We start from the raw sequence: 10,247 nt of genomic DNA, 5'->3' as shown, positions 1-10,247 counted from the left end.
GTTGCTTATATGTGTATATCACATTTCATACCACACATTCATTCATGTAACATAATAAGTGTGTTTTCTGTGTACCTATCATATAATTTACTCCTCTACTTTTCTATATAATGTCATTACAGTAAATTAGTTTTGTCACACAAATACTGCATAATACACTTCATATGGTTTAAATATGTTTCATTAATGGATTGAATCCCATGCCTTAGAAAGATCAACAAATTACCTTGTACTATATCACTGATGTGAAAGTGCTGCCATCCCCAAGCACTGTCTTTTCCTCTTGCATTCATCCTATGCCTTTGGCAATAATAAAGGTGCCTTTTGGGGTTATGTGATGATAGAGGAGGCCACTCTCTGGAAATTACTGAACAGCGTTAAAAGAGGATTTTAGTGAGTTTGAGGAACCTTATGATCCATTTTCAGGAAACTGTTTCGGTTGGTTTGGGTTTTTGGTTTTTTTTTTGGTTGGTTGGTTGTTGTTTTGTTTTGTTTTGTTTTGTTTTTTTGGTAGTGGAGAATCAGAAAAAAAGCTTGCCAGAGAGGAAATGGAAGATGATTTGGAAGCATGTGAATGAGCTGGAGGAAGGAAAGGAACCCCACATTTTCACTCATAGCTGTTTTCATCAGCTGGGAAGGTAGGGGCCAGAGATGCTCACTTAAAATTTAAGTACAGTAAGCATTACTTTGAATTCAAGGTTATTTTTCAGGAATTTGACAGAGATTAGCGTGAGTATCAAATTTTTAGTTGAGTTTTGTTTCTTGTGGAGTAATAAAAGTTCAGGCATCTGAGTGAGATTTTGGGCTCCATCTCTGTGTTAGGGCTGGACCTGAACCAATGCTGGGCTTTCAGACAATTCATTGTACTACTTCTTTGTGTCTCCATCCAAGACAATCCATAGCTTCCTCTCTGCACCTTACTGACCACATAGTTCATGTTCATTGACAGGGAAAAAAGTGGGAGTCTAGCAGCTCACAGTATAAAAAGCCTTTTAATATCATTGGGACTTTGAATTATGAACAGCAGCATTGAAAAACTTTACCAGACACTTACCTGACTGTTGAAGGTGGGACCTGCATTCAGATAGCTGTATCAGTGAAAGTCACCATTTCCACTGCTTTGATGTGGCCCACTTGGAAGGATTTGCACTACTAGAAAGGAGGATACCAAATTATCAGCTGGATGTGTCAGTGCCAGGTAGATATGGGCATAGGGCACACGTCTCAACTAGAGCAAAGTAAATTCTCATGGCGTAATTCCTGTGCTTAGGTCAACATGTCTGTTGTGACTGCACCACTTTCTCAGCCGTGACCCTGCAGAGCAAACTTATTTTCCCTGATGTTTAAGGCCTTTAGAAAATCACTGTGGATCCCAAAGCACAAAATAATATGTAGTTTAGATATTATACATCTGAATATACATGCACACAGAGACCCCAATCTTATCTATGTTCTTTGCTTCTTAGTGCATAAGTTTACTTTCATCTGCACTAAAATGTGTGTTGTTGATACGAGACAGATTAATGGGATGATCCACTTTTCTCTGTAAAATCAGCCTATCCTCATCATTGATGCTGTAAGTACTCCTGGTCACATATTTAATAATACACATACCCTCAGACAGCCTGTTGCTGAAACAGCACTTTACTTATAAGATGATTTTTAAACTGTCGATTTATCTTTTCTATATTTCATGGAAAAGGCATAGGATTTTTTTAATAGAAACGTCAAGAAAAAAATCAACATGAATCAATCCACTCTATGTTCAATGTATTATAATCTATTGAGATTCTGGCCTCTAGAAAAGCAATAACTGCCGGAAGAAATATACATGTTTTTCCTGAGACTTTACTGAGGTCACATGCAAGATTTCAATGGGCTTTTCATCAGGCACTTTGTTCTTACATTTAAAAGGCATAGTAGCTCCTGGTATATAACATGGCCTTAAGGATAGACTCCTGGGCCCCCAGGATAGACTCGTACCTAAAGCAAGCCTAAAAACCCCAGTGTAATCAACCTTTCAATGTAGCACAGATCTCTTCAGGTGATTCCCCATCCTCAAGCCAGAAGGCATAATCATGTAATAATTCCTAGTTAAGTGAGGGTGCGGTCATTTGCTAAAATCTTTGTTTGCAAAACATAAACAAGTTTTTCTTCCTCAGGGAAGAGAGAAAAGGAACAATTTTAAGGCTGTTTTTTTTCTTATTCATGTCACAACGTCAGATCGTTTAGAGCACAGCAGTGCAGATAAGAGCCCAGATGAAGTTTCCATTCACCACCACACAATGGGGAGACAAGCTTAGTCATGGGTGTTCTCAGAGGGTTTTTCTATTCCTTCCATACACCCAGAAAAAAAATAGATATTTTTCTCTGAAAATTGCTAAAGAATTAATCATGTAGAGGCTCACTTACCATAGTCATAAAGCCTTGAACGTGTGCCTAGCTGCTCCAATCTCTGTATATGGCAATTACCTGGTATCTGCTCAAATTATCTTAAGTCAAGGTAAGTCTTCACTGAAGATATTAGCTGCTCCCATCTGGTTTGGGCACCCACATTCCCAGAAGTGGTGTTGCTCTGTGATCTCCAGGCTTGACCTCCCTTGAGGTTGCCATTAAACCTCCACTGGCTTTTTGGCAGTACATAGCTACTTACCCTCTGACTCGTAAATCCCCAGAAAGGCAATGGAGGAGCTGCAAAGTGAGATTGATCTGTTTATTTAGTAAGAATGACATTTTGAACTGAGCCTAATTACTGCAATTTCTGTGCAAGAAAGGCAGCTCGAAAGGTCCCTTATGGAAAAAAATTTATGTTGTGGGACAAAAATGTCCCTCTTCAAAAGCAGATTATGGTCACCAAGTCTAGGGGTTTTATTTGGACATATCAGCATCCTGACATGCTAACATTTCATAGTCAAACAGACAGTGAAAGAAAGAATTTAACATTGGCCTCTATGGACAGATGATGAAAAACTTGAATTAAGGTCAATTAATCCATTGTGACAATGAATTAGGCGTAACTGGAACCTTGCTTTGGCCACAAGAGGAGTTGTAGGAACATTGGTTTGTCTACCAAATTAATGCTTTAAATGTATATGAATTAAATAATACAAAAAAAAAATCAGCATTTTAAATAAATGTTGACCTCATTTCGTTATAATGTTTTTCACTCCTTTTGCTTTTATAACTAATCAGGCAAGACAGTCATTCCACAAGGTCTTTCTCCATTAAACCCCCTTATCTATCAGTTAAGTCACAATATTGTACCTGCAACACACAGATTCTTCTTCAGTTTTCCCATAGGACATTGTAACCCACAATAAAAAAATAATTTCAACACTTATGAGAAAAGATATCAACAGTATCTTTTTTTCCGCAAAGAGTCTGCTTTTTCTACACACTACATGGAGTTTTGGATTTTCTTTTCTGTATTGCCTTCTGAAAGGTTCGCTGGGGAAAGATACTACTGGCTAGTTGGAAACCATAAAGTATGTTTGAAAAAGTAGGTTTTAATTACAATAATGTTTTTTTGCTGAGCTGCATGTGGTTTGTGAAAAGTGATGTCATTTGGCCAGCAAAGAGATTGGGAGCCCTGTGTGAGGGATGGTAAAGCTGTGTCCACCCTATTCAAACACCAGGACAAGGGCTTTGAAGTTTAAGAGGAATAGTGTAGCATTTGCCCAACATGAACTGAAAGGTGTGCAAGTGTGATTGATAGCTACTGTGAATTCTGGTGTTAACTTTTAACTTACGATAATCACCTAATGACATTGATATTTGTTGCTATTATGTGGCTGGATAGCTTGCTATCAGCTCTTGAGGCAGAAAAAAATTAAAAGAAGAAAAAATTGCTTATCAGAAAATCAAATGTGTGGACAAGCGGTAGCCACCAACAAGATCCTCAGAAGTGCATGAGTGTCAAGATCTTAATTAAACTTTCATTACAAAAAAAAGCAAGCAATATTTTAAATCTAACAAAGCATATGTCCTGCCATGAGGGTGTTTGGAACTGTACAGGACAAACTGACTCCAGTTTTGTTTTAAGGCTGGCACTACAACTATTTATGTGTGTAAATTATTAATTTTAGGACTTGATATGAACATGTATTTTACTTTTTATGCAGCCAAAGTAATACTTAGGCAGTATTTGCTCAGAATAACATCTGGCAAACATCCTACAAAATAGATGAATTTTGTTAGAAACATTAATTTAACAGAGGAAAACAAATCTTTGGTATAAGTTTTATTAGCAAGCCATTCAGAAGAGAATTTAGAGAACAGTACTTTCATGGTTCTGCATTAGGAGGAAAAATTACTTTAACTAGATATGGTAAGTGATGAATTCTGCATGCTATGATTAGGAGGACAGCTCTAGTAATTATATATACAATAAGATGTCCAAGTCCATGAGCAACTGTTCCTAATCATCAGACTCAGAACATAGAAAAAGCTTACATTTGTGTTCATTTTGTATCACAGAAACCCAAATCCAAAATATTTTATTCTGATCTTTATGCAAAAAAGTCAACTCCATTCTTAATAAAATAAAATAAAAAAAAAACAACAGCAAAATATATGCCATATTTTCATTAACATAACCAAAAAATACTTTATGATACAGATAAGCATTTAGGTAGGCAGAGGTACCACATTATTCATGGCCTGGCTATACATGACATGTATAATCAGTATTTGTTAATTTTTTTTTGACAGAATAATTGTCTTGGTACAACTACTGGTATGGATATAATCACAGCAATATGAATGTGCCTTATATTTTATAGGATTGATTCCCTTTCTGATGCAAAAAATGTTTATATACTAGTATAAAGCAACTTTGCAGGTATATAAATGCACCAATACTTGTAGGATAGAAAAGAAAGGGCAGAAATACACTGCTTTAATTATCTTATGTAATCTAGAGGAAGATATTTTGACCTCTCACCTAGGCAGTTTTAAGAAAATCTTGTTTTCTGTTTGTTTTTTTTTGTTTAACTTGGATCATACTGCATTCTAAAGACAAAGTAGAGGACCATAATTCTTGAGAGATAAGGCATGAGAGTTAAACTGTATACTCACTGAGCCGCTCAAAAATTTTCCAGTAGAAGATAGGGACTTCCTAAATAAAATGGCAAGGAGGTGAAATAAGAGAAAGCAGTATCACCACTCACCTGTACTGAAGACAATGTTTTTGTAGCCATATCGATCAGAAAGATGTAAGTAGAACCAGAATTCTGATTTTCTTCCCTTATAAGGTCTTTCACTGTTCTCTGTTTCAGCAAAGTAAAAAAACCCCAAAACAGCAAAGAAAAAACCCAGCAACAAACCAACCCAGACAACTCCACTATCTTACTGGCATTTCATCAGAACAGTAACTGCTGAAAGCCAACTGTAGTTTTCATTGCCAGCTAGAGATTTCCCAGAAATGAAGTTTGCCTGTACTGACAATTGCACAGCGGAGGCTTTAGTAATAAAATCCAGATAATAAACTACTGCTCATTGATTGACTAATAGAAATGGAAAAGTGGAAAGTCTCGTCCCTAAAATTGTCCATCCCCAAAGATTCTCTTTCTTTTTTTTCACTTTTTTTTTTTTTTTTGAGAAAGACGATTTTTGTTTACATCATATACTTATTTCTTGTTTTCCTTGGAAGCTGTGGAAGAACTAGAAATGTGAAAACTCAACAACTGCAAACCAGCAGTGAAGATATTTTAAACACTTTAAACATTTCTGGCTTTCTTCTTCTTCACCTATATTGATGTTAAATGACCAGTTAATGTCTTTGAGAAAGACAAGACAGAGGAAAGATTTCAAAGCCTGTTCCTTTCAGTAATGAAATCTTTTTAATGTTGAGAACTTTGATTTCTGGTCTGTCAAAAATTATGTTTCTGAGGGCTCTTTGACTTGAAATCCTTGGCAATGAAGCTAACTCAGCTATGGCTCCAGTCTTCTGATCGGTGGATTATTGCTTTCCTGGACAGATTCTCTATTTTATTACAATGCACCATTTAGGGCAGACTTATTTCTCTGTCATCAGGATTTACTGTTTAATCACAGTAGCACTGAGATACACCTGGTAGCAAAGGATATGGTTTCTGGGGAGGAAATCAGTTTTAAGGTAATCATAATGTTATCTACGGTAATTTTCTATTTAATTTCAAATGTAACTACTAGCCCTAGATGTAGTTCTTAACTTATCACTCCAAATCAAAAAGGTAAGACCTCTCTAAAACATGGAAATGTATATATGGATGTCTGTACAGTCAGATTCCTTTAAAAGTCATTGAATCTTTGTTTTACAAAATTATACTAGCAAAGTTTACTGCTTTCCCTTGTTTGCGGTTCTTTCTTACAACATGGAACTTCTCTGTTTGCATAATGAAAGTCTCAATAGTTGCCTTTTTTTCCTCATAGCCATACTTCCTTCCAAGTTCTTGATAGTATGATAGTCGATAGCCATAACATTAAGTACCAAGTGCCCTATTGTCAGACCGTGCATTAATTGCATTTACTATGCAACTTTGACTGCTCCACTTGCATTCTGCTCCCTTGCTAACGCCCAGCAGGACAGTTTTGAACAACCCATGGCTCTTCAAACAGCTGACAGCATGCCACAAACAGTCCTCCAGAAGAGATGCAGGACAGGCCAGTAAAAGCTGCAAGTTTAAGGTTTGGCATATCTCAGGGACTGCTGGAACAAGATGCAGGCACTTAATCCCATCAGGAAGCTGGGAATCTTACTTCCCAAAGGGCCATTTTTACACCTAGAAAGCTTTAGAGAAACTTTGAGAAAACACTCAGTTGTCAGTGATGCTAGCTGAGCTCCTTGAGTGCTAATGACATTTATAGCTTTGGTTTTTCCCAAGACTAGGATTTGGAAGATACTTACTGGTGCATCAGTTACGCCTGTTCACAGCCTAGTACAAAGAAGGCAATCTTTAGCAGATGTTAAGCTGAGTCAAAGCCTATCCTGAAGTTTTACGGCACGTTAACTAACTCTGAACCCTAGTGCAGGCCACGTGACTGTGGCAGTGAAGGAAAGATACCAGCGAGGGCTGAGCTGTCAAAGAGTTCACCCCTGCCCAAAGGGGTCAGTGCCGATGGTTCCCATCTCACAGGACCTGACCTGAGATAATTCAACTCCCCGACCTGGCAGACAATGACTCTTTCTTTGTTGTTTTGCTCAGGATTGCTTTTCTGCCACCTTAGCAAATGGGATTGGCCGTGGAGGAGTCCAAAGTGTGCCAAAGCAAGTGCAAAGAGGGGTGTGGGGGAAAAGGCGCTGAACGAGTTGCTAGATCGGCTCAAGCCGTGACACGTACCTTTGCCTTCACACCTGCTTTCAGTATGACATAATATTAAGGGTGCTGACAAAGGAGCTCCGGCAAGTCTCACCGTTGTAGTCAGAGGAGACACCACACCAAAACATGGCTGCTCTGCCAGGAGCTGCTACCTGCACAGCAGGCGGGGAAACGGCACAGGTACTGACTGACGCCTCAGCTGCTTCTGTGTAAAACTAAGCCCCCAGCGAAAGTGGCCTTAAGGCTCTGGACGCTGCACTTTTGAAGTGGCTGAGGCAAAACCAGATGTTCCCTTGTGTCAGCCCTGTGGAGGAGAGGTCGAAACCTGCGGCAGAGGGGTAGGAAGGGCAGGTGGGGTTACCCACCTCTCAAGCAGTCCTGGCAAGGTGTGCTAGCACTGGGTGTCATCCCTGTACAAATACTGCCTGCCCCTTGGCGAAAGGGGCTGTATAACCATACCAACGTCGTCAGAAAACTTCCTTCTGTAGGCAGGGCTTCAATTATTGTCTTACTAGATCGTGAGACATCAGCTCTACAAATCACACTGCAAGGTATTAAAAATACTATTTTTCAGTTTCTCACTGATGTAAAGAATACTCTTCCCCTCTTCCCTTTCTCTTGCTGGGGCCTTTGCAATTCAGCTCTTGGCACCGAAGTGGACTGCCTCTGCGAAAGTAAGAATCCGAAAACAAGGCTCAAAATGTTTAAAACTCTCTGCTCTAAAAAAGTGTGAAGCGGTTCATCTGTAAACTCTGCTGTCAAAAAAAAAGCATTGGTGTGTAACAAGCTATCCAGGCTTTACTGACACTTACAAATTATTCTCGTCCACTGAAACAAATCTTAAAATCATTCTGCCAGCGTGATAATCTCCTCTTTTAGTCTACTGAACTCTGTTAATATGTACCATGGAGGCAGGTGTAAGCAACAGATATGCAGGACTCAAAAGTCTTGAATATGAGATTCTGTAATGGGAAATAAGAAATTATAGAATTAATTTTAGAAGGGAAAATAAAAGTTTCTACAGCGTAAGGAAAAACAGAGCTTTACATGGCAGAGGGATAGCTCATACATAATTGAATGATGTAGGATTTTTAATTAAAGTGTGGTGACGCCTTTCATGCCTGTGATACACAGCACAGTAAACAAACTTTGTGCATGTCCAAAGGTGCGGGTGACATTGCAAATTGCCTTATTTCACACCTTCATGCCTTTATTTGTGACCTCTGCAACAGTCTTCTATTGTACGTGCTACGTGATCGCTTTGTTTGGGGAGCTGTGGATTGGTAGAAAGAAGTGCTGGGGAAGGTTCAATGTCTGGTCCTGCTGCGGTTCACTATTCCTCTGGGTGGTCCTTGTGCAGGAGAGTATACTTTGAGGACTGCTTTGCCTCTTTATTGGCAAGTTCATGGCTTAGCTCGGGAGTTACTGCAATTGCAGCCCAGCATCTCTCCACTCAGCTTTGGTACCCCTAAGGGGAATGAGAAAGCTCTGGCAGAGCGCCTGTGGGCTAGGCAGGAATTTGCCCTTCCTTGGTGATGATGAAAGCGTGTGATAGAGATTGTGACTGCTTAGGTTACAAACTCGTTCCAGTATAATGATACGGAGACTATTGCTGGGTGCAACCTGTATGCATGGGGAAAGAGTTTCTAACCTAAGCAATCACAATCTCTATCGCACACCTTCATCATCACCACGCTTCCCACAAAAGTCAGGGACAAACATGGAGTAAAATAGCACCAGTAAATAAAAATAAATTAAATCACTGTTCTTGGGGCTTGTTTCTCCTGGTGTTTTACCTTCACGTGGAAAAGTAATGCATCTGACTGCTAACGCAAATGCTAGGTGTGAAAACCACATCATGCTTCAAGGTAAGAAGCACACCGTCCGTCAAAAAAACTGATTTGCCAACAAAGGGCAGTGGATGCCCTCCTGAGGAAGACATAACTTTTTGATGCTTGTGGAATAGAAGTATTTACAACTCTGTGAACATCACTCTGCAAGTGGGGCTGGGGACTTAGCTTTCTAAGACACATCTCTAACTCTCTGAGGTGGCTTTTTCTGATGCAGATCTGCCTAACTCATAATGCCAAACTCTCGAAAGGAGAAGAATGGAGCTGTAATGACCAACTTCAGCTACAGCCAGAAGATATCCCTGTCAGCCCTCGACTTGTCAACGTGGTGGCATTACACTTGGTAAAAAGGCTAGATGTTCAGGGTCTTCAAATACTTGATTCTGGCACAGGACCGTGTGTATGCATGTACATGTAAACAAGAAAGAGGGGGAAAAATCCAAGAAAAATCAAGGGATTTTGGCACATCTTGGCTTTTACATGACAAAAATGTGTGAACAGTACAACAATGCAGCAATAATGTTTCCTAATGTATCCAAATTTCATAACATTGACATTTTGCAGTTGAATTAATCTTGTATCCCTTGCTGATTATTGTAGCTGCTCTTAGCTTACCATGCCTGACTGATTTTTCAGATAAGCATTAAGGGATTAATAAGATTCAGAATTGCATCTTATTAATTATAACCACACTTTAATGTGAAGTGTGTGCCTAAATCAAATGAAGTCCTTTGACAATCTGTATCTCACCGCACGTGAATTTATCTGATGTATAAGTATTGCTTGGCTCTCGACGGAGCTGTCAGGGAATAACTCCAGCGGAGGAGACCCGTGCTTAGTGCTGTGCACTGGGGGGTAGGTACTGCTGGATTCAAGGAGAACAAACGTGGGATACGTGACCCGCTCTTGTGTGTGTCGGGGCCTGGAGTCTGCAGCTCAAGCAGCGTCGGCAACACGGGCTGCTGCAATCCAGGCAGGATCCGCGACTTGAAGGGGAAGAAAATGACCAGCGTGGACTTTGCCTTTTTTGGGGGTGCAGCGTGCCGGGTCCCAGCTGAAACGCGTGTAACTCCCGTGCCGTGCCCTGCCGCCCTGCCGC

The sequence above is a fragment of the Haliaeetus leucocephalus genome, unplaced genomic scaffold, assembly GCF_000737465.1.
Source record: "Haliaeetus leucocephalus isolate CR32 unplaced genomic scaffold, Haliaeetus_leucocephalus-4.0 Scaffold932, whole genome shotgun sequence".
Lineage (NCBI taxonomy): Eukaryota > Metazoa > Chordata > Aves > Accipitriformes > Accipitridae > Haliaeetus > Haliaeetus leucocephalus.
The sequence above is the reverse complement of the archived record's forward strand: the minus strand, read 5'-3'. Positions refer to the sequence as shown.